We start from the raw sequence: 5,576 nt of genomic DNA on the forward strand, positions 1-5,576 counted from the left end.
GACCCCACAGCTGCCATGTCTGCAGCCCAGCACCATCGGGCGGTGAAGCTCTGGGCTCCCCATTGATCCTGAAGGGCACAGCAAAGAGCTCAGAGGCTGGATCGGAAAGAGCGTCACTAAATTTCCACCACGGCTCCACCTCGTCAGATTTTGCTCGTGTCAGGCTTCCAAGGGAGGCCAGCCCCGCTCCCCTGCTGGGAAAACGCGGTTCTGAGGAGGCCGGGCCACGTCGGCACCGGGCGTGTGCCTGAGCCTCTGCCGGTCCAGGATGAGCAGCGAGGGCCTGTGATCTGGATCTCCCTCCAGAGGGCTGCGTGGAGGCCGCACGCACGCAGCGAGCGTGGCCCGCAGGCGGGAAGGTGGAGGTCCCGAATCCCGCGTGGAAAACCAAGGGCGGCTTCTGAGCGATCACCGTGACATCGGTCAGCGACGGGCCTCTGCGGAGCATTTTCCACCGAGGGGTGACCCTGATTATAAATGACCCAAGTCCACCCGACATCCTGTGGCTTTATTTGCAGGCTGCACGTCCAGGAGCTATTTTTAAAAGTAACCTTTGAGATCATGTTTGTTGGCTCACAGAAGCCGGCTTTGGTCCAAAGGTTATGCCAAATCCAGCCTTCCGCGGGAAGGTTGAGAAATCCCTTCCTCGCCGAGTCAATATTGCATTTGCCTGGCTGAGTCGAGGAGAAAGGTCACGGGACTTATTGGAGGAATCTTGTGTGTTTACGGCTCTGTTCACCGAAAACAGAAGGGTGCAAGGAAGCAAGGCGACATTCAGTGCAATGCTTGGAGCGATTTCATAAACCTCTCGCCTTCCCGATGGCATCTGGACAGTCAGGTAACTTCCTGAGGAGGGACCGACTATAGCCATTCCTGGGGCTCGGCCTGTGGCCACCTCCCACAGAAGATAGACACTGGCCACAGGGCTCAGCTCAAAGAAGCTGACAAAAGGTCCCATGTGACCCTCTGACAGGATGGCAGGCCCGTTCTAAGCAGATAATATGTTATTGATTTGAGATGAATTGGTTCGAGACTAGTTACTGGTTGCACTGGGCGTAGATCCGGGCGCTCGAGGATGCTGCTGGGCCTTCCTATTATGCCCCTGGAGCCAGGTCTCCCAGTAGGTCGAGGAGAACAGCTGCAGTGGAGAAAGTCCCCGGAATGGGTCATTTCATGTGTCAACTTGGCTCGGCCATGGTGCCCAGATATTGGGTCAAACACTATTGTAGATTTTTTTGGCAAAGATATTTTTTTTATTGAAATCAGTAGATATTGAGTAAAGCAGATTACTCTTCATGACAGGGTGGGCCTTGTCCAATCAGTTGAAGGCCTTAGGAAAAAGACCGAGATCCCGCAAGGGAGAGGGAATCCTGCCCCCAGGCAGCCTTTGGACGTGAACCACGACTCTTGCCTGGGTCTCCAACAAGTTGGGTTGTTCTGTAGATTTTGGACTTGCCAGTCTGCGCAACGGTGTGAGCCAGTTCCTTAAAATAAGTCTGTTTATATATTTATATATCGTACTGCGACAGTGAGCACAGGTGACTCCCGGAATGCCTGTCGGTCATGGACACTGACCTTCGCCTGAACTGAATGGGCAACGGCCAATCAAGAGAGGCCCGAGTCCGTCACCTCTGCTCTCCATGTCCAACTGAAGGGTAGGCTTCTCTCTCGACTCCCTTGCCACGCACGGGCTCTCCCGCTCCTTCCGTACAGGTCCTCAGATGCCCCCTGCATTGTTGCCCGGGTCTCTGCCGTGGCCACGGTTAGGCAGCCAGAGTCGGACCCACCTCTGTCTTCGGCCCGGCCGATCAAGTCCCCGCAGCACTTCACTGGGTGGCAATTACATCCTGCCCGGTGTAGTCCGTGGCTGAGTGGCAACTTTGCGTTTTTCAGCCTGGCCATTGAAGAGCACGTTCCCAGTGGGGTCCGGGCTGTGAGAAGGTCCACACGTCCCCTCAAGCAGAGGAGCCCCTTGGAGAACTGACACGAGCAGGACCAGGAGCCACTGTGCGCCCAGCGACCGGGCGGAGGAAGCCCCGCGGCTGTTACCGGGCAGGCTCATCTGCAGGGACGTTCTGTTAGCAACACTCTGCTGTGACTGTGACAACGGGCGGAGCTCGTTTCTTGTCTGCAACTCTGAAAAAGGGGACAGTCCATCCACATGGTCCAAAGGTGGTGGGGGCAGTGGGGAGGGGCATAATGTATATATATTTTTGGTCTTAAAATAAGGGACCAGATAAGCTACAGAGAGGCCAGCGCTGGAGAGAGGGAGGGGAGGCACGTGTAGGGAAAACATTTTTGTTGTTAACCCTCCCTTGAGGATATTTTTCCCACTGATTTTTAGAGAGAGTGGAAGGGAGGGAGAGAGAGACATTGATGGGAGAGGGACGCATCGATTTGTTGCTTCCCACACACACCCTGACCAGGCCCAGGGATCAAACCCGCAACCCAGGTACGTGCCCCTGACTGGGAATGGAACCCCTGACCCTTGGGTGCACGGCCGACGCTCTAACCACTGAGCCACACCAGCCAGGACCAAGGCAAACATCTTGCACTTTGCATCAAAGGTGGCAGGGGAGGGGCGAGGAAGGAGGGTGGACGGAACCAGGCGTCAAACTTAGACGAGGCGACAGGGGGTTACAGGTAAATCGTACAGTTATCCTCGGAATTTCCCGTCCTCTCGGGGAGCAGAAATCACGCCGATGCCATAAAAGTCACCTGGGTAACGGTTCACTGTGTCCCAGCGAGTGAGAGGGGGCCGGGTCGGGTTGCCCCCGCGCACCTCGCTCGCGGCCTCACCTCGTGCCTGCGTTTCCGTGATGCCTGATGGGTAACGGCTCTTATAAAAACGACGGATGGCTTAGGCGGATCCTTCTTAAAAACAAAAAAAATTAGAGGAAGACCATTTTTGGGCGTTATTTCCCCGAGGGACACCGCAGCCGACAATGACAACGGGCTTCTCCAACCCGCCGGGCGTCGTCCGTTTGTCGGCTGGGTTCTGTCGCGTTTCTCCGAGAGGACGCTCCCGGCCGCGGCGTCCCCCGGTTTGCAGAAAATGAGCTCTGCAGCTGATGGGGAGCCCGTAGCCCATAAAGCTAATGAGATATTACCGAAGGCTGGATAAACAATTAGCGGCATTAGCCGGACCTGTTGCCATCGAACAGAACTGCAACTAATTAAATAGAAAATTACAGCTCGGCGTCCGAAAGCCGGCGGCCGGGCTGGGGGAGGGGGGAGAATTAGCGGAGCTAATGTGGCGAAGGCAACACTGTTACTGAAAACGAGACGCGCCCCCTCCCCCCTCCCCCCTCCCCCCCCTCGCTGGATTTGGTCCCCGTGGTCCCCGGACGCCCCTTTCGGCCCCTCTGTGGTCTCCCGCGAGTCCCAGCCTGTGGCTCCCCGTGTCCGCCCCGGCGAGGGCGTCCTTCCCCGGCCCGGGGCCATCGGCCAGCTCCCTGAAGCATGAAATTGGCTTCTTTGTTTCCGAGCATGAAGAATAGAGCCCTTCCCGGGAAACACGAGCTGGGTTTCAAATCTCGGGCGCTGTGCGTTGGGCTCGGGAGCCCCACGGCCTGGCGCTCGGGGCACGGAGCGCTATCGCCGCCTCTAAAAGCGCGGGCGGTCCTTCTGTTCCCCGGCTCTGCCTCTCTCTCCTCGTCTTGAGGGGCTCGGGGCATCCCAGGGACCCTGGAGAAAAGGGGACCGAGGGCGGGGCCCCAGGCGGGGACCTGGGTGGGGGCAGGGGGCTGTGCTCTGGCCCGTCCCCCCGGCCGTGGTGGAGGAGAGGCCGGAGGACCGGGCGGCTCTCCGGGGGGCCCGGCGTTGGCTGCAAAGGCCGGAGAGAGAAACAAGGAGCGTTGTCCAGCCCCTCGAGCCCCTCCAGGCCTTCCGAGGACGCCGACACCATCTACACCTGTGTCCCCCCCACCCTAAAACCAACAGGAGAGCAGCTCCGAGGAAAGCGAACACGGAGGCCTGGCTCCGGGCAGCCGCGCCCAGCCCGTCGCAGGGGAGCAGAGCCTGTTGGGGAGACTCGGGACCACGACAACCCCCCAGCGGTGACCCGTCGGATGGGGGGCCGTCTCTGCCTGGACCAAGGAGGGCTTTTGAGTAAAAACACAGCAAAGGCACCCTGGCTGGTGGGCTCAGTGGTTAGAGCAGCAGCCACCGCGCCCCCCCCCCCCCAAGGGTCCCGGGTTCAATTCCTGGTCAAGGGCACGTACCTGGCTGCAGGTTTGACCCCCCGGCCCTGTTGGAGCCTGTGTGGGAGGCAACCACTCATGTGTTTTTCTCTCTCTCTCCCCTCCTCTCTTCCACTCTCTCTAAGAATCAATGGAAAAAATACCCCCTGCTGAAAATCAACAAAAATAAGAATTAAAAATCACAGCCAAGGCCACTCACCCGGACTGTGCCGCACTCGGCGAGACCTCAGAGGGCAGTGGGCCCTCCGCGGTGGAGGCCCAGCTCCCCGGGGCCCTTTGGGTCCCACGGAGAATTAGTTGCTGCTGATGGAGCCTCGTCCTACGTCCCCTCCCGGGGAAGGGAGCCGGGCTCAGTTTTCCGGCCGCGCTCCCACCCGGCTCCGCCTCTGAGCCCGCGATCATTCGCCCTCGCGGGCGACGCCTCTGTCAACAGGGACGTGGATTCCAAAGGCGCCCGTCCCACCAAGAGCCGGCGACTCCGTTTGCTCAACAAGTTTCATCCTTTCTGGTGAAAATAATTATCCAACTGAAATGCCAGAAGGGGCCTGGATTGGAAACCCTCAGGAGCGTCTCCCGCGTGAGGCCCGAGCGGCAGCCGCGGCGTGAGAGTAAATACCATAATCCTGCCAGTAATTAAATAACCCGAAATGGACTCATTGTCATCAGAGTTACATGTTAATAAAATTACCGGCAAACTCTTCGTAAGTTAATTCTGAGAAGGCCTAAGCGTAGATTTAATTAATTCCATATTTACCGTGGCTTGTGCGCTTTTGACGTCAAATGATACTCTTGAAAAGACAAGGAGCGTGTCCGCGTGTTGGATGGAGGGGGAAAGGACACTGTCGCCCTGGAATTGCCTGGAGAGGGGCCCGGGGGTGGGGGTGAGGCTGCAGGAAGGCGCCGCTGTTACACCGGGCAAGGGAGGGGTCCTGGGCTGGGAAAACCGGGTGCCCATAGCTTCCCCTCCCCTTAGTTCGTTTCCAGCACCGGGAAGTGCATCACCCGAAACGATGCCTCCCAGTGCCTTTGCTGTCCGCCTGCCTCGTGGGTGAGGCACATACCAGAAGGTGCCCAACAGGGATGCCCAGGAAAAGAATGGAAGGGAACCCATGGTCCCTTTCTCGGAAAAGATTTCAACATGTTGTGTCTAATCGTCTGCTCTCCAGTGTGGCCCACTCTGGGCCCTGGAGGAAAGACAAAGGCACTGTCTTCGTAAGTCAACATGTACCTGCTGCTGTTTCACGTAAACGTCTTCGGCGCCGGCCTGGTGGGCCGCTCCCCAGGGGCGCACGCCCTGCGCTCTGGGCGTGGCTAAGTCTCTGCAGGGCCTAAGGATGGGGTGCGTAGGGATGGGGTGCGCCGCTTTTTGAAAAA

At 58.4% G+C, this 5,576-nt stretch overlaps 1 long non-coding RNA gene across 1 annotated transcript; it reads left to right on the plus strand.

Annotated features, from left to right (window-relative positions):
* Positions 1–662: 662 nt before the first annotated feature.
* Positions 663–2,877, plus strand: LOC308560225. The gene is made up of 3 exons (XR_013999309.1): positions 663–838; positions 1,530–1,655; positions 1,894–2,877. It is a non-coding gene; the product is annotated as an uncharacterized lncRNA (long non-coding RNA).
* The last annotated feature ends 2,699 nt before the right edge of the window (positions 2,878–5,576 follow it).

The sequence above is a fragment of the Miniopterus schreibersii genome (assembly GCF_964146895.1).
Source record: "Miniopterus schreibersii genome assembly, chromosome: 8".
NCBI lineage: Eukaryota > Metazoa > Chordata > Mammalia > Chiroptera > Miniopteridae > Miniopterus > Miniopterus schreibersii.